This window comes from Melospiza georgiana, chromosome 9 (assembly GCF_028018845.1).
Source record: "Melospiza georgiana isolate bMelGeo1 chromosome 9, bMelGeo1.pri, whole genome shotgun sequence".
In the NCBI taxonomy this organism is placed as follows: Eukaryota; Metazoa; Chordata; class Aves; order Passeriformes; family Passerellidae; genus Melospiza; species Melospiza georgiana.
Genome location: NC_080438.1, coordinates 28,148,287 through 28,173,010, shown reverse-complemented (window position 1 = coordinate 28,173,010; position 24,724 = coordinate 28,148,287). Strand labels below are relative to the sequence as shown.

The following is a 24,724-nucleotide window of genomic DNA, read 5'->3' as shown; positions in this document are numbered from 1 at the left end:
AATCCATCCCTTAATTTTTTGGGTTTACTTTTAATCTTTCCTGTGAGTCTGCTACCAAAACCACAATGTGTGGAGTTACTGTTTGGGTATCACTGGGAGGAAAAAGTACCACAGAATCCTGGAATGCTTTGGGCTGGCTGACCTTAAAACCTTTAAAATATTGAAATTCCACCCCCTGCCATGGGCAAGGACACCTTCCACTACCCCAGGCTGCTCCAAGCCCTGTCCCTCCTTGCTTTGGTCACTTCCAGAACCATGGCAGTGAAGCATCACAGGATAAGAAAATGCCTGTTACCCTCTTGGCATTGCTGAGTCAGTAGATTTATTGCTCTTCTATGTTCTTTAAGGGTGGTTTTTATGCACCACCTGTCAAATTGAAAGTCCTTGGAGCAGATTAGCCCTGCAGAAGGGATGCCCCAAGTTTCCTGTAGACTTTGCACATTGCACTGAGTAATGATTCTCTGTTAATGAAAAATTGAGTTTGTTTCATTCGCTGTCACGTTTGAAGCACGAGGATATTTTTCCTTCCCTAGCACTGGTTACATTTTAATGCATGTATTCAAAATTCAAGTCCAATCTGAAATGACCTATCAGCTATGATATAGTCAGGGGAAAGCATCAAAACATGATGCATTGAACATATTTTACATTCCTAGCCTAACAGCATCCTTGAGTTGATTTTATGCAATACATATATCCGATATTTGATTTTGATGAGAGGGGCTGTAGATGCAGATGTACTTCTCTCTGAATATATTTTGGCACTGGTAGAGCATACATTGCTTTAATTTTGGATGCAGAAATCACACTGATGATTTTTTTAAGCTGTGATTAGGCAAACACAGCTGAAAGGGTCAGGGAAACTGTCCATAATGACTTTTTAGAGTTTAATATGGAAGGAAAAATAAATTATTATAAACCACGCATGGCATGGTAGGTTCCAAAGTATTTCACTGACTTTAGCAGATGTGGCAGGTTCTCAAGTTGTTAATTAACCTTTTATTAATATCTTTTTTCAGTTTGACTTTCAGATATGTAAAAATATTTTATTTAAGATTAGCTGTATCTGAGTTGTGTGTCTCAGAAGATATTGCAACTATCCTCATAGGCTGCTGAAGTGATAAACTAAATAACATGCAAAAAGTGGTTAATTAGAAGCTGCCTGTTTGCTTCCAAATTTCTAATCAGATTCATAACTCCTGCTTCAAATGGGTGGAATAGCTTTTTCTTTTTTTGTGCAAAAGTAAAAAATAAATATTTATCATATCAAAACCATTCCAATATTTCCCTGAGCACATCAGGATTATAAGACAGAGCTTTGTAGCTAAAATGAGTCCCTCAATGGCTTCCTGAGCAGAAAGGAAATATGAAACTATCTCAAAGCAGAAGTTATAAAGAAAATTTCATACATCACACCTTATTAACATGCAGACTTCAAAAGGGATGTTTGAGGATAACTGGAGACATCTGTAAACTCTGGGGCACACTGTGAACCCTGCAATGAGATTATTTTAGCACAAACCACGTCTTGTGGCACTAACAGAGATTTGATGGAGAATTTTAAAACTTTCCAATCCCAAGAAAAATGTCAACTTGAGAATAATTCAGCTTGTTGAGGCCTGGAGATGAGGTTCCAGCAGAAACCAGTCCCCCAATCCACTCAGGAGAAATCAGCTGCCCAGGAACCAGGAACCGACTGGGGACTTTCTCCCCTCGTCCCCACTCACCTTTTATCTGCAGAATCCCTTGCCACTGGAAACCCAATTACAGTTTAACAAAGATTCCCCTCAGTGCCTCCTGGAAAGCTTTGAAAAATGTTTTGCTTAAAGAGAGTTCTGTCCACGTCTGTCTAGGTGGGGAGCCAGGATCTTGTGAGGGTTTTAATGCCGTGTTGCCCCCTCTCCTGAAGCAGGGTATTGGCTAATCCTGGCATTAGTGCTCATCTGGACCAGTCTCTTTACAGCTCCAGGGGCCCTGGGGGTCACACTCTTAGTGCCTGTTTTCTTGTGAGGTTGGCTTAGAAAGCTTTTCATTAAAATGAAATGTTTTCTCTTTCCCTTTAGTTTTTGGTCTGCTTTTCGCATTGTGTCATTTCAGCCCCAGCATATTCAGGATTTTCTCTTCCTTCCATGCATTCCTCTTTTAAAACCCAGCAGGTAGAAAATCACTTTGACTAAAGCTGAGATTCTCACATTAAAAGCTGAGATTGTCCAGCTTTTCAAAGCATGTGATTATATAAAGTATCAAATACTGTGAGAATTGGATTAAAAAACCACGAGGGCTGATATGGAGACAAATGGTAATGAGCAGCAGGAAAAGACAGTGAGTACAAATACAGTAATAGGTAGCAAATGTCAAGAGTTCAGCATTCAATTTTATTTCCCTGTTTTTATGAGGTGATTTTTTATTATATATGTCATGGGGATTGTGTGTGTGTGGTTAAGGGAACAGATGAAAAGGTGTATAGAGGAGAGAGGTTAGGGGTCAGGACAGTCAGAGCAATTTGGGATGAAGAGGATGGGCATGTAGTCAGGGCATGAGCACCAGTAACACATAAGGGATCAGATTGTCAGGCTCTTTGGGATGCTACAGCATTTCTCCAAATTCTACAGCATTTCTCCAAATTCATGTTTGCCAGCTCCCTCAGGATTTGCACGAAGTTGATTCTCTGGTCCCAGGTGTGTTGCTTCAGTGTATAATAGGGATGGATCCCTATGTCTTCCTTGCATGGATGCAGAAAAAAATACTCATGAATAAAATCATAGGTTTGTGTCCATGCAGCTTCTCCTTCCCTCCTTGGGGAGCTGGCTGGGGACTTCAGGGATGAGATCTGATCGTGGAGACTGGGGCTCAAGCACGGTAAGATTTCCACCATATTGCAGCAAAGAGAAGTGTTTTTCCAATTGAGAAGAGTGTCAGGAAAGCAAAGATGTTCCCCAGCATCCTGCTAAGCTGTAGACTCCACCAGAGAAAGGAATAATGTTAATTCCATGGCTTCAAGTGAGCCATTTCCCAACGCTGGGTTCAGCGGCTGCATTTGCAGCTCGTGCATTCCAGGGCTGTGGGAGCTGTTTCCACCTGGGTATGGACACTGTCCATGCCTCAGTCATGCTCTGGCAGCTGCAGCCAGGTACACTGTGTTCTCTGCTGGCTTGGTGATTCAGTTTTGCCCTTTTTGTGTTTTTTAATATCCATTCTGCCTTTTCTTTGTTCTTCTCATCACTGCATTCGCTAATGAGTGCCAAAGTGTGCTGTACAGCACGGCCTTGAGAGGATGAGTCAGGAATGGCAGAGCTCCTGCCATCCACACTGACCCACAAACCCTGCTCTGGTCTGAGGATTAAAACCAGCTTCTGACAAGATTGTGCTTCTGAAGCTCCTCTTGGCCACGTCTCCTCAGCCTCCTGCCCTCTGCTTGGCAACTTCTGAAGTGCTGCTGCCTTTTGCCCGATTTAGGATTAAAAATGTGTCATTCCTGGCCTTCCCTTATCCTCTGTCCCAGCTTATGTGGAACAGGAATGACCTGTGGCTTGCTTGAAAATAGGCTTTAGTGAGGAGGGTAGCAGAGATGCCCTGCAAAGTGATTGACTGTGCTTGGCAGGGATATTTAGTCTGGATTTCATACACAGAGAGCCCAAGCAGGGAGAGCTCCTTCCTCAGGTTTGAGACTGCACTGGTTACACATTGTGGGCTCACTGAGCCCTGCACAGCTGGGGAGGTGCTGGGAGAATATTCCTGAGCACATTCAGAACTCTGCAAAGGGCACTTGTGAAATGTGAAACTCTTCTCTCTCCCATCTTGGTGCCTCATGTTCGTTCCTGCTCCTCCAGTGACCTCTTCATCAAATGTGCTCCATTTAAAGATTCACAGTGAGATCTGTCTCCACTGCCAGCTCTGCAGCAGCAGCCTGCTCTCCCAGAAGCCAAGCTGTGTTCTGTCTGCTCCATCAGTCATTCCCAGCCAGTGCTGACAGGGAGGATTCAGGATGGAGGCTTGGCTGCTGACCAGGAGGCTCAAACATGGAATGGGCTCAGGGCTGTCCTGTGCTCTGGGCTCTCTGCAAATCCTGGGGGGGAGAAGTTTCCTCCGTTTCTTAAGAAGGTCAACATGTAGCACCCCAAGCCAGGCTTTGTTTTAAATTTAGTTTTCCCCAGTTTGGGGCTATCCTATCTTGAAAATCAGCATTTGGTAACAGCAGCAACATTTAGTTGTCGGGTTTTTTTCCTTTTCATTTTTTGTGAGGGCAAAGTTTTGGGATTGACAGCTTTGGCATCCCTTCCCAGAGCTCCTGTTGGGGCAGCGCCGTGTGTTCACCACCAGCCTCGTGGATTCTTCACCAGAGCCACACCTGTCACCGTGTCTGCTCTCCCCTCTGCTGTCCTCAGGCTCTGTGTGCCACACGCACCCCATGCTGCAGCAATACACAGCATTTAGAGGCTTTCAACAGCCTGGGGCCCTCCTGCATGGCTTGATGGATGAAAGGCTTGTCCATCCAAGCCCTCAGTGGCTGTTTGGAGAAGTCAGAGTGTGACACGGTGTCAGGCTTTCTCGTTTTGTGACACGCACCGAGGAGCTGCTGTCCCCTTGCACAGCTTTAGAACATTCTGTTTGCTTTCACACATGGCCCTCTGAAGGAGCAAAAGGTGAAAATGCATCATTGTCAACTGATCTTCATAGCTTGCTGAGAAATATTTCTTCAGAATTTTTTGTGAAATTTCCTGGGTTTGGAATCGGGATCGATGACAGGATTTGGGGAAATCAGAGCAGCCTTTCAGGGTGGGGAGCAGGAGCTGTCACCCAGCAGCAGTAATTGATGCATTACTGTCTGTCATGGGGAGGCAGGCCTTGGATCAGGTAGATTTGAGACTTTGCAGGGAGAAGCCATCAAACAGACGGTTATTCCCATTTTTGCAGGCCTGTCTACAAAAGCAAAACCTCTGATGTTAAGATCTGCAGTAATTTTGCAAAATTGTTTCCCCTTCTTAAGTGAAAATGAATTAAGTCATACTGTGAGCAGTATTGTGGTCAGTGCCTCGTAATGGAAAAAAAGCAAATAAAAATTACTCCTCCAGCAATGATGGGTAAATGTCTTTTTAGTACCAAACAAAATGTTGATAGTTATTGCTGATGTATTTTTTTAATAATTGACTGGGATTCTTAATAATGCTATGTCTAATTTAGGAATCCAATTTATTGACAAAACCAGGAAGAAATCACCACATTAAACAGACACGAAAATCAGTTTAATGCAATTCATGGGGAGGCATTGTAACTTCACAGCAGGCAAAATATAATAAGCACTAATGTAACCTTGTAAAGTAAGGATTAAGTCAAAACCTCCCAGCCTGTCCACAGTATAGCATGAGACGGTAGGGAGGCTTGGATGCCTTGCTTCAAAGCCTGGGATCTCTGTGTCCACCCAAAAAAGCTGTGGCCTGTTGACCATTGTTTTACTTTTCACCTCTCACTTGAGCTGCCTTCAGTTCCCTTTTCAAAATGTCTTTCCTCTGTGTACTCTTCAGAGTATTTTGAAAAAACTCTTCCATCGTGGCAGGGCTTCCTTCAACCCTGTTCATCTCCAGCAGCTGAGTCTGTTTAGTGAGTTTATTAATTACCATGTTGGGCTCATTAAAGTGAGCACCTCATTTGGAGAAACCTCCTGGGGACTCCAGCAAATACACACGTACTCATTAGACTGAATGTTTTCCACTTGTAGATCAGCATTCTGATAATAAACACTTCATAATCCTAAAGAAATTGTTGCAAGTTGAAAGTTAGAATTCAGCTGAGGATAGTTTTTTTGAGGGATTTTTCCCCCCATGGGCATCAATGTGGCTATTGGCTCTACAGTTATGGGTCATCAAACAACCAGCAAAGTAATTTCTCACATGATTTCTGCACTGTGCTTAAAGAAATTCACCCCTTCTGTCCTGCTGGTTCATGCAGCTCATTATAGGACATTTGGTTTGGCTGTTGGCAAGTCAGAATCTGAAGGGCCATGCAATTAAATGTGGTTCTGAATTTCCTCACCTTCAAGCAAGGGCACAGTGACAGTGCCTGACGTGGTTTGGCACCAGCGGCTGTGCAGTTTAACTCAGCATAGGTGGGAGATCCAAAGTCAGATAAAACTGTGGATTGGGGAACCTATGGCTGGCTTTAAAATTCACATTAACAGGGTGACAATAAGGTATGGGGTGCCTTGACTGTGATGTTTTCGAGGAGGGCTGCATGTGGAGAGATTTTGCAAATCCTTGTGATGCAGTGGCAGATCAGCTATAAAGCTGGGGCCATTTTAAGCTGGTCAGCTAAAATGCCTCTGCTGTGTGTAGGACTGTGCCCATTTTTTGGGCTGTATCAGGCTGGCTCATTTGCAGCAGCTCTGCAGTTGGGATGCAGCTGTGGATCCCACTTCCCTCCTGCCTCTGGATGAGCTGTGTGTCACAGCCCTTGGGTGCTGAGGGCTGCAACGGTGTGGTTCATCCCTTGCAGGGAAATCTACTGCACCCTTCTGCTTAATGCTGGACAAAACAGTCCCAGATGTTTTTTGTTTGAGAGGAGGATGCTTGGCCAGGCTGTTGGAGCTGTAATTTCCTTCCCCAAAGATGAGCACAGCTGTAAAACTGAGCCCCAGGTCACACCATGGATCAGCCTTCAACCTCTCCTTCTTTAAATTTAAAAATCCCAAGGAAAGAGCCTAAAACCAGCTGGGGGATGGTGCCCTCCTCTGCTCTTGCAAGAGGAAACACAACACCTCCACTGAGTTTCTCTGGGGGCACTTAAGGCAGAGTTTATTTACTGTGTAACGTGGTAGTTTAGTGGGATTCCTGCCTGCTGCCTAATTAGTTCCACTAATTTATTTGGAATAACACTTCCTCCCTTTCTGGTGAATGGCTGGAAGTGGGTTCTGGGAGCCCATCTATTCCCTCATTTAGCCCTTGCACACTTGCAGGATGCTGTGCTCCCTCTGCCAGGCCCACGCTGGAACAACCATTACCTCTGTGAGGATTTTACCTCAGCAGGGCCCAAAGGCCCTTGGGGAACAATTGCTGCAGGCTCTGTGCACACAGATCCTGATCCATTTGGAAGCTGTGTGCTCCTGAGGAGCTCCAATTTAGGGCAGGCACTGGAACACAGGGGTTCCTGACAGCCTGAATTTTTTGTATATTTTAATTTTCTTCTGCTGCATATCCTGCTGCCCATTCTCCCTTCCCAGCCTTCCTTATTTATCACCCTTAAAAATGATGCAATTAATTCCGTAACATATGCACACTTGTAACTAAATCTCTTTATCTGGAGAGTGATTTGTGCAGAAGCAGACTAGGTACTGAGCATTCCTGTGCAATTGCTGCTTCTCTGCTCTTCTCCATGGACAGCTGGAAAGAAACCCAACAAACTTTGGGATTTCAGTAGGTGGGGTGCAAGAGAAGGGATCTCACAGGTGTTGCTGCACAGGAGTTGTCTCTTGGCAATGAGATTAGGACTCAGCACCAGTGGGTCAGGAAGGGAAAATGCCTCATCTGGCCCTAGGAATCAATTCCTGTGCCAGATTCACTTCCTTCACCTTTGCCAGGTGAATGCTCAGAGCCAAGAGGATGCACAGGCACCTCAAGCTCACACAACCTCATGGATGCTCTCCAGCCTGTCCCAGCTTCTCCTCAGGATTTCACATCCATTTTAAAACTGTTTCCCAGTCAAGGTGGTATTTTTATCCGGTCATTTCCTTTTTGGCAAAGGGATTTCTCCCCTTCCCTGGCCTGGGAGCTGGAGGGCACTGCAGGCTGCTCTGCCAGAGCAGACATGAGCTAATCAGGCTGGCACAAAAATGGGCTGTTATTTATGAAGCCAGCCCTTTTCTAACTTTTCCTTTGTTTATGCAGAGTAATTTCAATGTCATAAATACTAAAAGGTTTACTGCTGGGAGAGGAGAACTTCCCTCATTCATCTCTGCAATTAAACTTCTTGTGCCCATGGTGGCTTTTCCTTTTAACTGCCTTTTAGGATGGAATCCAGGATTTTAAGAGGTTTCACTGACTGAATGTTTTTAATGAGGTCAAAGAGTTTTTGAGGGAATTTGGAAGACAATTTAGGTTTTTTTTTTTTGTTGTTTTCCTTGCAGGTTTAGGTTTCATTTTTCAGCACAATCCTTGAGTTCCTGAGTGACTTTGAACCATTTTTTTTTTCTGTGTCATACTTTCACTAAATTTCTAACAGTACAAATGTTATTATTGATTTTAACTGTCTTTAAAGTGTCCAGAGCTGTATGTGAGCTACCCTAGAGCTGGGTGCTCTCCCTGTAACCACTCAGCTGCTCCCTTTCTTTCTTTTTTGTACAATCTCTGCAGCCTCTGGGATCGTTCTGGAAATGTGTCAAACAGGGAAAGGAATCCTATCAAAGAACTGGGAAAGTCACTGCATGATAATCTCAAGGAATGATGTGTGGTGCTTTTATTCCATGGGCAGAGCTCACAGTAAAGAATTGTGGTTTCTAAAAATCTGGGATGGAAAAAACACAAAAGTAAGTTATCTTTGGGCTCTCAGTTAACTGCATTGTCCCTTTCAGTCACAGATTTTGTGGGTAAATTTTATCTTGAAGAAGCACATAGAGGCATTCCATGGTCACTTTAGGGCTGTAATAGTTTTAAGCTGTAAGTATGAAGTTGCAATTGCAGGAGGAGCTGGCATGAATCAACCCAGTCTCATTTCAAACAGCTGTTTAATGAGAGCTTCTTGTAAGATCCCCTGTTAAGAATAGGCCATAATGAGCATGATGAAACCACCTCATCCTTGAAAACAAATTCCTTTTCATGGCTTAATTAAAAGTGCTCCTAGTACTTCTGTGAGCATACATGATGGCTTAGGAAAGGCTCTGTTTTAATTTATATAAAGAAGTCTCAATTAAGAAGCTAAATAGATAATATGTTGCTTTAATATTATATGGTGAAAACTGTTATTATTTCTGAACTTCTGCTATCTCCCAGTCAAATATATTTGTCTTAACAGTTTAACAGCTTTCCCTGGGAGACCAGAGTGACAGCCACGTGCTTGTGTGCTTTTAGTTCTGCCTTAATGTGATGGAGCAGACTGGAGCAACTGACTTAGGCGTGATTTGTGGGTGAATTTTTTGGGAGATCAATTGCAGGTGGCTGAGCCCTGTGAACTGTTCAGACCCAGATATTTTTAGGAACAGGCAGCACTAATTAAAGCTGCCTGTGCAATGGGCAGCAGCGCAGTTTGCCCAAAATGCAGCATTAGTGTAACCTGCTGCAGGAGGGGTCTGTGTTAGTGCACAGGAAGCTGCATGAGCAGCAGCTGGGGTGGCAGAGCAGGTTTGTCACCTCTCAGCGAGCTGTCCCTGCTCAGGACGGTTTCCCCAGTGCAGGAAACACCCAGGTGTGGGAGAACAGCCCCGCTCCACACTGCCAGCAATTCCTGCTCTTTCTGCTTCTCGTTTGCCACAGTGGAACATCCCTCCCTCTTTGTGGTTTCCTTGTAAAATGCTAATTAAAGGAAGAAATGTTGGTTTGAGAGAAAACTGCCAAAGTGAGTATTGTAAAAAGGCAACTGTTTCTTTGCATTTGTGTGAAGTTGCTGTGCCCTTGGGAGAAGCATGAAGATAAGAGTTCCCCATGCAGGGACTTGCCAGCTGTGATACCTGAGGAGGAGGGGACAGGAAAGCAGATTGGTTCTGTACTGTTTCCTTTGTGGGTGTCTCTCCTGAAATACTGAGAAATCAGTGAATAAATTGCACAGGAACACAGTAGGACCTCAAAAAGGGATCTTTTTAAAAAGAAGAGTAAAATGTTGAAGGAGTGTTGCTGGCTTGGGTGAAGAAGTTCATTAAAGAAGTTATTTCTTTGGGAAATGCCCTGTGTTCTGGCCTGGCCTTGGGCATGGATTGTCTTTTGGGGAGGTCATGGACAGCTGGAGAAGAATTCAGAGTTATGGACCCAGCTAGTGAGGAACAACCTGAAGCTCCCAGTGTAAATGTAGTCCTGCCACAAAGGTATTGTCCTGTTCCTCTTTCCTTCTATGTCTTGTAGCTGCAGCGTTCTGATTTCCCAACAGAAGGCACATTTGTAGTTTGGATAAATGTGTTGTGATGTATCACTTGGAGTGTTTTCACATTATCAGATTTTCTGTTCTTAGCAATGACCTGATATCAGTGTGCCAGTGGAGCACGGTGGTTCATCACAGGAAAGTGTGGGAGACTCAAATCCAGGATTAAACTGTGCCTTGGTCTGTACTGCAAACCCCTGACCCCTGCACTGAAACACAGCAGGCAGTGTTAGCAAAAGGACTGTTAAAAATGAAATAATGATAAGGAGTCTTTGTTTTCATAGTGATTTCTGGTTTGTCTCCTGCATGATCAGGCTGACACCTTCATGGCTGACCCTTTGCTTTCCACCATTTACAGCCCTGATCTTCTACTTTCAATTCCATCAATACTGCAGGCTCTAATTTTTACGGATTTTTGGGTTTTCTTGCAAATGCCAGTCACACTGAACAATTTAGGTGTGATCTGTCTTTCTCAAGCTCTGCTTCACACAGAGTTGCCTCCCTGTCTCCTCTCAGTGGGCTGTTGCAGACAGATTTGCTTTCATGCTAGGTGGGAGATCAAACCCTTCAGCAGAAACTGCCCCTGGTAGCGTAACTTGAAAGTTTTATTAATTGCTCTTTGATGGTGCCTTGGTTTGCTGTTATTCTGTTGTTTCCCCTAAAAAGAGGTGTATTTGCTGTGCTGAGTGATGTTCATAATTGCCCCCCTACTTTGCCAAAATGCCACTTGTGAGAGGCTGAGAGATTGCAAATGTCAAGCGTGGGACCCATGAGGACAATCTACCAGTCACTGCTGAAATGATTTGAACTAGTGAACTCTTGTTAAAACTGTTAATTGCTTTTTTAAAAACACTTAATGGAAATTGCCACGTTTAAGTAGCCCATAAAACCACGATGACACCAGCCTTAATCAGGTGTCACAAAGCACATCCATTATAAGCTACCTGCCCTGAAAACTTTGACAATGGAAATCAGTTGTGACAGGCTGGTGTTTACAGTCCTGCATCTCTCTGGCACAGGAGAATAATTTATTTGTTTTACTCATGAAGAGACTCCTCTCTGAACTGCACCTTTATGTGCAATAAAGCTTATGGAAGAGAATGACCCCAGGGCACTCAGAAGTCTGTAGGATAAGGTAGTGCTGCCTGGTTTTGAATATTTCATACTGGGATATGCTAATTTGTTTGGTGACCTTGCTGCAGACCCAGAAAAACCACAGATAGCTCACTGAAAACCACAGTGCTGTGTTTTTCCAGGGGTGATTTGTTGATTCCAAAAGCCAAAATATAGCAGGGAGGAAACTCTGGTACTGGGCAGTGAAGTCCTGCTTATTTTAGGTAATATAGTTACTTGGGACTGGATTTTAAAGAGTAACACGTATTTATGGGACATACTTTTTAAAAAATGTGAAATGAGTCAGCTATAAATCCCACTGAAAGCTTAGGTGGGCACTTTATTTATGAGGATACTGGGAGGTTTCTATTTGCCTCTTCAAGCTGTCAAGTCTGATAGGGAGGGTGCAGTGGGAATAACCACACTTCTTCCCTGGATTGTGTATCCACTGGAAAAGCTCTTGGGAAAGCAAAAAAGATGGGAGCAAGCTTCAGGTGAAGGTGTTCATGTGTGAGAGGAACATTTATGTTCTGTGCATCCAGGTCAGAGAAAGCTTCCCCCTGCTCAGGGCTGGGGATGGGCTGTGCTGGGCTCCCTCTGCTCCCCATGCCAGGCTGTTCCTCTCCTCAAACCTTCCCAAAACCAGGCCATCCGTGGCTCTGCTCATCAGCAGTCTCAGAAGAGGCCTAAAAACAGAAGTGGCCCAGTGCAGTGACACACTTTCAGCCCATTGCCATGGGTCATTTCAGGTCATGGCAGCTCAGCAGGGCCCTGCCCCAAGCCTCACAAACCTGCTCTGTGCTCAGGGTGTGTTTGCTGTCCAGCCCCTTGCACCTTCATATCACATTCACATATTTTATTATACATTAAAAAACAATATCTGGAATCACTGTTGATGCTAAGAGTCCCACAGAGCTGTGGTAGCAGCAGTATTGCCAGAATGGGATGTTTTAAGGAGGGTGTAGTGACAAATACTGGTATAAAATGCTACAAATCACCCCCCCAGTGTTTCCACCTTCATGTCATGTGGAGTTTCTTCAGTGCTATGAGGGTGTTTCTCTTTTTTATGCTCCTGAAAGTTTTATACTGTGGCTCTTGCCACAAGTTACTCGAGGTAACTTCAGGATATGACCTAAAATTCCAGTGATCTCCCTGAAAGACTTCACAGAGCCCTTCCACTTCTTTTGGGGTGAAAGTTCACTTTATTAATCCAATTTAATTTACTGACTGTGCTGATCTTGGGAGGCATAAGGAGCTACTTTTGCTCCTGCAGTATCCTGAACTTTCCCAGAGCTGCTGTGAAGCAACTCCTTGTCCCTTTGAAGCTGTGAAAGCACATAAATAAAAGTAAATATGAAATAGGAAGTAGTAGGTCTTTACTGCACTTGTGTGATATTTTGTAAAACCTTATTTACCTATGATCCTGACATTTTATACTATTATTACTTTTTAAAATGTGAATTCTGAATAGTGCAGACAGATTACCAGCAGAGCTAAAGGTAATTTAATACAGAAAATTTACAATGGAAGTTGAAAATCCCTTTTTTAATTTTTTTTTGAGGCAACTGTTCTAAAGGAAATGTTCTTAGTCTTCATTCTCCAAAGGGAAATTTTGTCTCTCCCAGTCAGGGCAATAAATAAAGGTGAAAGTACTACCACAAAAACATCCCTGAATTATTAATTTGCCAGAAACAGCTTCTCAGAAGAAAAAGCCTCCTCAGGATAGCACAGGAATGTAAAATGCTCATTATTCACCAAGCACATAAGGACCTGCACAGATAAGTAATGCAGCTGGGTCCACACACCTGAGATCAGTGGCAGGTGTGAAGCAGGTTTTGATTTTTGAAAATTAAATATGTCTGGCTCAAGGTATCCCTTCTTTGTGAGTCAAATGGGGAACACCTCTGTTAAGAAATCAAACTGCTGTAAGGTGCAATGACATACATGCTTTAGTTTTGTATGAACAAGAAAAATTTCCTATTGCAATATTTGGCCCAAAGGATAAAGGCTGCTATCAGAAATGTAACAAAAGCCTTATGAGTCCCAGTCCCTGCTTCTGCAGCCACATATCCTTTCACTGTGGGTATCTTTAAAAATTAAGTGTACAGAAGAGAGGTGAAATATTACCAGTGCATCATTTACTATATCCCAACAGTTCAATCATCAGTGCTGGAAAGTCAATATTATATTAACTTCAAACTAGTCTCTACTGTAGTTCTCCAAAATGATGGAAATTCAGAGGTCCTGGTTTTCTAGCTGTGCATTTGGCTGCTTATGAAATGTCATATAAAAATGATGTTTTGGTAAGAGATCATTCCCACTGTTCTCCCAAAGGCAGCAGTTCTGGGTTACATCAGGTTTGCTTTCAGAATAGAGTTTGCTACAAAGTATGTCATATAAATTAAAATAATATTGACATAAGGTGGCCAGATAAGGAACAGGGGCTCGATGATTCCTATTGGAAATTCCTTGAGTATTTCTCAAATTGAATGTCAGCAATAACTTGTGGATGTCTGTCAACAGATGACTTCCCAGAAAGTGTTTGTTTTCCACCCTGACCCAGTGGAAGATCATTACGTGGGATATAGATTGTTTCATCTGTATTCTTCCTGCTGCTGCCTAATTGGCGTCCACAGAGTGTTTTAACACCTGGATTAACAAAGACCTTTGTCTTCCATTTGCAGAAGATAAAAAAGGATTTGAGCTTTTTAAACTAAATGTATTTTACAGTATGGTAATAGATGAAACTGCTTCCTATCATATAAAATACAGTCAATTTTTGCTAAAAGCTTCAGGGGCTTCCCTCCAGCCCTCGGTCACCTTCTGTTAAGCAGCCTGGGAGTTTGCCAAGGGAGCTGGAAAATCTGAGTTCGATCCCCAAACCGCTGGATCCCAAACCAGTGAAATAATTTTGTGGAAATACTTTTAATTTTGTAGCACATCAGCACATGGCAGGTGTGTATGTGGTGGCTTTGTTTAAATGCTGTGGGTTTTAGTCGATGTAGATCTATGCAAGTCCCAATCTGCATTTCTGAAGGCTGATATCCTACTAATGTCTGATTTCAGTATTTGTACAGTTCACAGGAATCCTTCAAGGGTTTATTTGCTCTGTGTTCATCGGGGATGGAGTGAGTGTACCATGTAAAATAATATGTCAGCTCATAAACTGCATGTACAGTGATGAGATGTGAGCTCGTTTCACTTTTATCACAGGACCTTGAATCAGGCTTGCTCTGCTGCCAGGTCCCCAAACGCCTCCTTGCAATGTGCCTGGAATTCACTGCTCTGGAATTGTGTTTTTTTGGTGCATCCTTTTGTGTTCTGCCAGGCCCTGGTGCAGGGGACTGGTTGTTTCACAGGTGAGGGCTGGGAGGGATGCAGCCAGCACACCTGGGCTGCTGCTGCTGCAGTTTGGGTCCTTCCTGAGGAGCTCAGGAGTGCCCACTGACACCAGAAAACACTGTAAGCTGTGCTTCCTGGGACTCTCTGGACTATTTGGGCTTCCTCTGCCTGCTCTCATGGTTGCTGCCATGTGCACATTGACTTTTGTGCTTTTTCTCAGCTCCGTCCTCCTCTGTGCCACATGAAGCGCTGTGATGTGTCCTGTGAGCTGTGGTGGGACATGGTACCTCAGAATGGAGAGAACCCCAGCAGGATTCTTTCTCTTCCTGCTCACCTGCAGAGCTGTGCAGGCAGAAGGATGGCTTCTTCCAGCCTCTCCTTCAGGGAACTGGTTTTAATGAGCATCATGTGCAGCATGCCCATTGTGCATGGAGCAGAAATGTCACAGGTGTGTGCACTGAACAGGTTTAGGGAATTTATGGACTCAGCTCACCCACAGTGGACTTAGTGGGGAACATAATTCCTTTTACTTTTGCTGTTGCAGATCACAAAATGACTGCTTAAATCCCAGCATTCTCTCGAGCTCTGAACGCCGTCTGTTAATCCCCCTGTCCTGCTGGTGACGGCTGAAGTTTTGGACAGCAACTGTTGCTGCAAACTTGATTTTTTTTCTCCCATCTTCTCTCACTATCTCTTCATGAGCTGATTTGCCGTGGCTATGAATATTTTTGGACTCTCCCATGCCTCTTTTTTGTTGGCAGAGCAATACTTGTCTCCTCATAGGTTGCTCCTTTGCGAGACGGGATGAATCACGCTCGGAGCGAGCTGTCGTGTTGTCTCGTGCTCTGGAGGAGCTACTTGTTATTTGTGCTCTTCATATCCTCATGACAGCTTGTCAGGGAAGAGAAGTTTTCCTTTATTTTCTTTTCCCTCCATCGTTGTTGACTAATTAGTAGCCAAATAGACAGCATTTGTTTTTGTATTCAAACTGGTGATAATTTAAGGGTTGGATGCAATCCAGAGCTCTGGGACCAAATAATGAACTTTGGGGATGGTTAGGTGAGGATGTGACTTGGAGTGGGTAATTTTCCATCCATGGTGAAGGTTTCTGTATTCTGGACTCAAAACAATCACGAGTAGTTCTGAGGTGCCGTTTCAACAGTTCATGTTGGACAGCTCAAGATGTCATACTCGATAATCAGGGGAGATTGGTCTGAAATTTTGGATCTGACTCTGATCTCCTTTGTTTGTTTAAAGGAGAATCAACCAGGGCTTTAGAAGTGAAGTCCCTGAGCAGAGTTGTTGTCTCCTTAAGATGAGTGGTGGTCATTTAAACTCCATGTGACTTTCTGTGTGACAGATCACCCATGTTCTTTGTGTTTATTTGTACCTGGCTCCAAACAGGAAGGCCACTCTCAACCACGGCACCTGTTTGTCCAAAGCTGTTAAACAGCCACACGTTTGTGTCCTTTGGAGAGTAACCAGGGCGCTGTTTTTTCAGCCAGTGATTAATTGCACAGAGCAGTAGGTGGCACGCAGACATTTTTCATGCCCAACACGTTCTGGAAGGGGGGACTGGTGGCACTGCACATCCTGCACCTCCCCGACACAGCCGCGCTGAGAGCAGACCTTGTTGCTGGCAGCTTTCCTGATCCACCTCACCTCATGCGAGGAGACTCCATCACCTTCCCACAGTGGGACCAGATGTCCCAACATGCAGTGTAATATTGCAAAGAAGGGGAAAAAATGAAGTAAAAAGCTCTGAGAGCTAATCTCTGTTTTGTCGAACAGTTGGAGAGCTCCTGGCCATGGCGTCTCAAACCTGACAAAATTACCCCAAAGTCACTGATTTTACATTCCATTTGGCAGTAGAAAACCTTCCAAAACATTCAAATTCTGCTTTCCTTCATCAGCTCCATTGGGAGGTGAAATAATTCCGAGTAAGGGATTCCTGTATTTCACTCAGGCCTGGGAATGTTTAGCCATTTTTCTACAAGATTCCTTCTTTGAAGTTTTCCTTGTTTTTCCTCCTCCTGGCTGTGTTTGCAGTGCACTGGCACGTGTCTATCCAATTTGATGAGGACCAACCATCTTTGGGAGGCTGGTTTGGAGTGAGACCTTTGCTGTAAAACTCTCATTAATGGTAGGAGAAAAGTAGTTGGGAATTTCATCTCTGTCCATGGAGCTGATTATCCATCCCAGGCTGCTGCCTTGGGGACAGGCTTAGACCCTGCAGCCTTAATGTGTGTGTGTATCAAGCACAGCTCTCCCAGAAGGTAGCAAGTATGTTTGCTATGCATTATTTATGGAATTCAAAATGCATTCTCTTAAAAATTACTGTGGACTGTGCACTTTTTTTGCATTGCAGCTGGAAACATGGAGATCTCTGATGTATGTTTGGGATGGGCACTCACACAGCCCTGTGCCTGGCACAGGGCAGGACCATGAAGCCCTCTGAAGTGCTTAAAATAAGCAATTAATAGTTTGTCTGTTGGAGTTTAAGTTTCAGTGAGGGAAGATTAAAATTCGCTGTGCAAAAACGTGAGTATGGCATAGCAATCCTACAAAGGCATTTTATTTTCAAACAAAAAAATCATACAATGTTTTGTTCATCTTTTTTGTAATGAGATGCACAAAGTTCTTTTTCAGGTGTGATGGTTTTGCAGGCAGGGTGTGTTTATCCTGCTCACTAGGCTTTGTTCAGAGGTGTGAATTTGCCCTTAAAACTGTGTTGTGCTCACAGGGTAATTGGAGCACATGGAATTGTTTCATGCAGGGAATTCCACCACTCCTCGCACTCTTCTCCATGAGTGTTCATCCTCTTTATCATTTGTACACACCAAAAAGACAGAATCAGGCAGATTTTTTAAAAAAATTGATGAAATTATGGCTCAACCAAGCAGAATGTTGTTTCCAGTAGGGATGGGCAGGCTCAGTATCCCCCTCACCACTCTCACCTGCAGGATTTAGGTGAATTTTGAAGCCTTATGGTGCTGTCTGTAGTGAGGAACTATTAGTGCCTGGACTCTCCTGTCTTCCTGATCAGCCTGAAAATGCTGTCTGAGAGCCAAGCTCTGGCTGATGTACGGTTGAGCTCAACCAAAGACAGATTTATATTTGTTCTAGCAAATTTAGGGCTTGTTCCCGTGCCTTTTGTAGCTATCAGGAGGAGTTTTGGGTGTTGCTCATTAATGATATGCATCATCTATAAGGCAGGAGGATGAATTATATAAATTGCTGGCAATCTCCAGCCAGCATTTCTGTGTGGATTTAAAAATCTTATTTTCCCCTGGATATTTCATCCCCACCTACCAAGAGGTTGTGCCTGGAGTGTGCCAGGCATGGCTTGCATGCAGGTAATGTACACAACAGCTTTCTTATTCCCAGGTAATAAAGAGGAATGCATCAGCACATTGCAGGCATTAAAATGTATGGTTTCTCTGTGGCCTTTAATGAGGGCATGCAGGAGTTCCAGTGCTCCACAGAAAATATTGGATTTTTCTCCTACTTTCTTGCAGGGCCCAAAGGGACAGGAGGAATTTGCTGTGTGTGGGTTTCGAACAAATTTAGGATAATCAGGTTTTCTTTCACTGGTTTCTCTCACACACACCCAAACCTGGAGCTGGGTAAGCTCTTTAGCTGTGCATCATTCCTGTGCTGGTGCCTGGCAGAGGTTAAAGTCCCTGTGTCCCTGCTTAGCAGCTGGAATTAGCCATAGGTGTGTTTTCCAAAGGCAGCCACTCTGCCTGGGCTTGGTTTGGTTCCCAGGACTGTGTAAGCTTGCACAAATGTTCTTTTAGATATGACAGTAAATCAGCTTTAGTTGTTTATTTTCCTTTTACATTTATTATCTATAAATGTACTAGCCAGTAGGTTTTCTGGCTGCAGTTAGCACTGAGATAGGAGGATTGAAAAATGTTCCCAGAAGGGACATTTGGGATGGGTAATTGTGATTGTTCACCCTGGAAACCAGACTCTGAGCTTGTCTTTTCCAGTCAAGGAGCAGATACACTGTGTGACTTATGCCTTACCAGATCCACTTTGGGATCTCGCACAATCAAACACTTGGGAGCTTGTCACAGATGCAGGGAGTATCCACAGAAGGTGTTTAGTGACTGATTTCAGGTAATATTCTGGACAGTCATGGGTTGTTCTCAGAGATTTTGCAGAAAGAAAAGCAGCTGATGTACTTTAAATATTCCTCACCCATCTGGAGACAAGGCTGGGACACGATCACAGGATGGGTCAGGCTGGGAGGGACCACAGTGGGGCCATCTGCTCCCACCTCCCTCCTCAAGCAGGGTCATCCCAGAGCACAGGATTGCATCCAGACAGTTCTGGAATATCTCCAATGAGGGGGGCTCCACACCCTCTCTGCACAACCAGTTCCTTTGCTTGGTCACTGCACAACAAAGAAATTCAAGTGGAGATTCCTGTGCCCCAGTTTTTGCCCCTTGCCTCTTATCCTATTGCTCAGCACCGTGGAAAATGTGGATTTTTCAGTGTTTTTCCCTTTTTTTTATGCATCCACACCTTTCCAGTTCCTCCCTCTTCCTGGGTAGGGTGCCATCACATCTTCCCAAAGAGGAGCTTGGTCAGGCTTAACTCCCCTGAGAAATGGTGGCTCTGAGTGCCCTTTACATCTCACCTGACTGTCACGTTCCCCCTCCAGCAGCACTGTTTGTTTTGGGACATCTGCTCCCCTGTGGGAAGGTGGCAGCAGGAGACACCATGAGATCAGTTAATGATTGTGAGTACGTTCAGGCAATCTGCCAGTCTGAGCACTCAGCCCATTCTCCTTTTTTTTAAAACTTGTCAGGAATTCAGAGGAAAAATATTGCAGCAAAGAGGCTCATCTAGAAAAGCAGCATGTTAATTACAGGAGGCAGTTTCTTGGCTATCAGCTGCTGTCCTGCACAGAATAGCTTGGAGATGTACATTTTTACTGTGGGGAGACATTAAAATCTGGAGCCACTGGCTCTGCTTCTTGCTGTTTGGTACTGCTATTGCCATTCAGTGAAATCTCTAACAAAGATTTTTTGGAGCCTATGTACTCCAGTTTTCTCCATATTCTTTTCCATATAGACTGGAACCCCAGCTTTATCCATATTCTTTGTCCATATAGACTGGAACCCCATTTTTCTCCATATTCTCTGTCCATGTAGACTGGAACCCCAGCTTTATCCATATTCTTTGTCCATATAGACTGGAATCCCATTTTTCTCCATATTCTCTGTCCATGTAGACTGTAACTCCAGCTTTCTCCATATTCTCTGTCCTTTTATCCAATTCTTTGACCATCAGATAAGTTTCACTCCATCAAGTTAAATTTTCAAACGTTATCAGAGAGTTTTGTGTCCAAATATCTGCTAGATTTTAGAAGCAGCTCAAGTGCCAGTGGCTGGAAGTGATGCACTCCTGTCATGAGGTTGATGTTTTGTAATATATAGCAAGGGAGAAATGACAGCATTTCAGAAATTAGGCCAATATTTATGGCTTATATGCCAAGATGTGTTAAAAATATGCAAATCAATAGAAAAGGAGAATTTAAGAGGTTGAAAAATCGAGCCCTTTGTATAAATTATCAGGGTAGCATCAGATCTGTTTGCTGAGTGGCAATCTTTGTGTGACCCAGGGCTCCAAAACTATACAGCACAAACCTCAGTCCCCGGGCAAGTTTTAATGTCCTGAAATTAAGGATGCAAATAGAAACCATGATGGGGGCAGTGGGGCAAAGGGATTGATGTTTTAGTCTTCAGTGTCTACTTTGATCAGTTTGCTACATTTTTTTAAGCCTTCAATTCAATTAGCAAAATAACAAACCCTCCCTCACTTCAAGCCAACCATTTCCCAAATGCTACAAGTGGAGGGTTTTACCCTGAAAGATGGAGAAAGACCCTGCAACGACCCCAAAATACAGTTGTCTGCTCTCAATTATGCTTGAAAAGAGCTCGGGGATTCCAGTGATGGATGACAGTATACAAATCTCAAGCAGCTTTGCTTAGTGTGTTTTGTGATATGATATAGGAGAGATAATTCTTACCCAGTGTCTCTTAAAGGAAATCCTGAGGGTGAATCAATTACCTTTCTTTTCTGAATCAATAGAGAGGGGATGTATTGCAGCTCCTTGGTGCTTTTGCGAGTGCTCGAGCACAAAGGATGGCTGTTGATGATAACCACTGCAAAGAATGCCGTGCCATTTTTTTTCCTCTCTCTTCTTTTAAGGACACTACAACCCCCTCAGTTCACACACTTCATCATTCCCAGTCACAATCTTGTCTCAACCAAGATTTAAGAGCGAGAGGAGGAAGTGAGCTCTCCATACACACAAAACACAGCTTGGAGTCCTAATGGCATCACTTCCCCTTCCCAAGACTCTCCAAACCCTTGGCATCTGTGAATTTTACCTTGAAGAACATCCAGATTGAGGAGATGGAGTAAGGGGAAATGGGATATGGGATATGGGCTGACACAGTGGTGCTGGCAAAGGTTAAATCAAGTAGTTGAGGCTCAGCCAGGGATACAAACATAAAAAGACAAATTTCTTGTATATCTGAAAGAAAATACCTTTATGTTTTTTGCAAGGTGTTTCTGTGCATCCCACCACAGGCTTTTGTTCAAAAAAAAGGTAAAATACTGCTGTAGTCAAACATAACATTTTAAAATTTTCTGATAACTTACTGCCTAGATAAAGTCTTTATAGGCTCTCAAAGGGGTGTTAATATATGTGTGTAATATGATTCAGCAAGAAAGCTTCCTGAGTGGAACCCATATGATAACCTGAGAGTAGTGAAATGGTAGGAACACAAAATGCCACGTGGTCTGTGGTTCAATTTCTCATAAAAACTATCTGAAGACAAGTGAGGACACGTTTCCCTTTTCCCCATTTGCATCTCTCCAAAGATGCAGGTACACCTGAGAGGGCTGCACAGGTCACTCTGGGTATCTGTGCTGCCTGAAGAGCATGGGCAGACAGGAGAATGGAAGCTGGATGAAAAGGGAAAGCTTCTTAATCTCTGCCTTTTTTGCCTGATGCTCATGTCTCAGGAGGGCAGAGGCAGTCTGAGGTGCCTGAGAGCTGCCCTGGGCTTTTCTCTCTGGTTCCCTTCCTCAGGAGCCACTTTCCTCCTCAGAAGCTGAGAGGAATCTAAAGGCACTGCAGGGACAGTGAGGGTCTGACCACAGACCAGCTCTGCCTTGGTGCAGAAATGGATTTACTTGTAAGAGGCAGTTCTGCTCTTTGCATTTTGTAGCTTGAATAAGCAACAAATTTAAAAGGAAAAGGAGCCAGAGTGAACCTTCCCACTTGGTGTGGTGGCTGTAGCCCCTATGTGACCTCCCCAACCCCTTATTTGAGCACCACCCCCATATTAGCTGAGGGTCCATAACCCATAATCAGTTTTATGCAGATCTTTAATGAGTGGGGTGTTATTAATGTCCAAACTTACAATTAAAAATACATTCAAGGAATGTCGGTGATGGCTTTGTCTAGAAGTCAGACATGTAATATTCCATCCACAAAGAGCCTTTTTCTGCCCTGGAATATAGCATTTATCTACAGGTAGTTCAATAATAGAAAGAGTTTAACAAATTAGGTGGAATTCAGGAAAGAAAGATGATTGTGTCTGAAAGGGAATTTTCTGGGTGAATAACAAAATAGTTTTGATATATTTCATTTTGATGGAAGACCAATCAGCTTAAAAGGGGCAACAATCAACAAAAATATTTCAAGGATATTTAAGATACAGGAAGGGCTTTTTAGAAAAGTTATGTGTGTGTAAAGTACTGACAGGGATATAAATGAATTCTATCTGGAAAAGCTGGATCCTAGAAACGCTGTGAACACCAAGAAAAGTAGCCACAGACACAGCTGCACCACAGGGGTATTTATGAGTTTGAGCTGAACCATGTTCCAGTGCCAGAGCTGCCTCTGAAGCCCTGAATGGGACCCTAATCACTGAAGGTAAAAAATCAATCTGTGCTGTGACTCCATGCACTTCCAGAGGAGGTGGAAATGCATTTCTCCCAAGGTATTTCTCTCTTCTCCTTTGCTGGGAAGGTTCCCTTTGGAGAGGAGATCCTGCCAGTTTTCTTTTATGTTCCTTTCCACTGAGTTATTCCCCTTGGTTTCTCCTTGCATTCTTTGAGGAGAGAGAAGCAGTTTTCGTACCTTCAGGGTGTGAAATCTGGCTCTGCCAGGGTGGATGGAAATTTTTCTTTGACTTAAAGGCGATCAGAATTTCCTCCTCAGAGGCCTCTTAGGAAAACTAGATGATTTAATCTGAAGCATCACACGTTAGGAGGATCATACATAAAAGAACAACATTAACCTCGGTGCCACGTGCAGAATCATTTTTGAGAGAAGATGAGCAAAATTTTATAGAGTATTTTCAAGGCCTCCTCAGTAAGAGAAAATATTACAGATGATGAAGAGAAATAAGAATTGCAGATTGAACCTCCAAAAACCTCTTTTTTACACTGTCTCTTTAATTAGAAAAAATGAGCCCAACCAAGATGTATATCATCATTGATTTTTATAATAAGCTTTTAAAGCAAACATACGTGGTGTCATGGTGCTATTTTATAACATACACTGCTAACCATTTATTCTGTCGTATAACAGTTCACCAGCAGACATATTTTATTATTTTTTCTGTGTAATAAAAAAAGATAAAATCAATACCTATTATATGGCATACCTTCAATGTTAAAAAGTACTAAATCTTGATGCTAACATCTTTCCTTGTATGCATCAATTTAGAGCAATATAAATTCAATACAAATACATTTTCTAGCTATATGATTAAATGTGGATCCAAAGTATAACAAAGGATTTGGACATTTGGAAACTGAACATCAAGAAACTGTCACTGGGCAGTGTATTTATGTTAAACTTAAATTTTGCAGGAAATCTAAGTATGGAAGCTTGAGCAAGCAGGTACAAGGACCAGATATTACTGAAAGGAGAGATGCTGTGATTTCCCATATTGGGGTGTAGTTTCTGATCCAACAGAAAATCATTTGGCCTAATCAGGTGCCAATTAATGGCTTTATAAGCTCCACACAAAACTGGAGTGCTTTTCCCCGGCCCTGTGGCTTGCAGTCATTTTGCAACAATTACAGAGTACACTCAATTTAATGATGAATGAATTTAATTCAAAAGTGAGAAAGTGAAAATGGAAGTGTCAAAGCCTTCAGCACACTCATCTTTGCTGGGCTATAGCTGTGACTTGAAGGCCAGAGTGGGAAGCAATGGGATAATGTTGCAGCCCATTACTGTGCACTTTGCCTTGCTTTGAGGCACCATCAAAAGAAGAAGCTCCAACACTTATCTCTGCTTATTATGAGTTATTTCAAGATCTAGAGTGATCGTAAATGAGGAAGGACATGCTGTCTCTGTTTTGTATTTAGCAACTGAAGCTTTTGGCTTTGTGATGCAGAGATGAGCGTGTGGCAGGTGTGAAGCCGAGGACACTTGTTGGTGATGGAAAACACTCTGTGTGAGCTTTGTATGGATTTCATTCAGAGCTGCAGCAGGAACCTTTTCTATTCATTGCTGCTTTTTCATCACTCAGCAATTAATTGTGTGCTGAGATACTTATGAATATACAATGCCTGTTTGCTGCCTGGGAGCAGGCTTTTCCTCTCTGCCTTGGAGGTACTTGCATGGAGTTAAGTAAGCAATAGTTGAAACTCCTTGCTCAGAGTGACATCCTTAACATGCAGGATGCAGATGATGCTGGAAATGCTAATGAATGGATTCATATTTATGGGATAAAATTCTGCCCTTGGGTTCTAAATGCTGGTGGGCAGGAGGTTTACCTGGGTGCCATCCCTGTGAGCAACATCCCCCCTTGTGCTTATGGGGAATGAAATCAACTTCCAGTGCTGAAGACAAAAAGGAACAGCTAACACTGAGTGCCTCTTATCCTAAGAGTCTTCTGTTCCTCTCTGCAGCTGGAGAATAGGCAGCATAAAATTATTAAATGTGAGTTTTTTCCCCACTTGGCTTTAGAGCTGCTCTCAGCAAGTTCAGATAACAGCTTTCACCTGGAAACATCCTTTCCTTTGCTTTTAGTAGCAACCTGAAAAGTTCTTTAATGCATTTTCTTGCACGACTTTGTCTTAAAACTGAATTTTCTCCCAGCTGACTGCAGAGCTCCCTGGAGCAGACTAGTCCATGTTTTCCAAAGTATCTGTCAGCTGGAACACC

General features: G+C 43.3%; 1 protein-coding gene across 8 annotated transcripts in view; it reads left to right on the top strand.

The window, feature by feature from the left end:
* Positions 1-24,724, top strand: part of DAB1 (DAB adaptor protein 1) — a 413,827-nt gene that overhangs the window by 38,589 nt on the left and 350,514 nt on the right. The window lies entirely within an intron of this gene.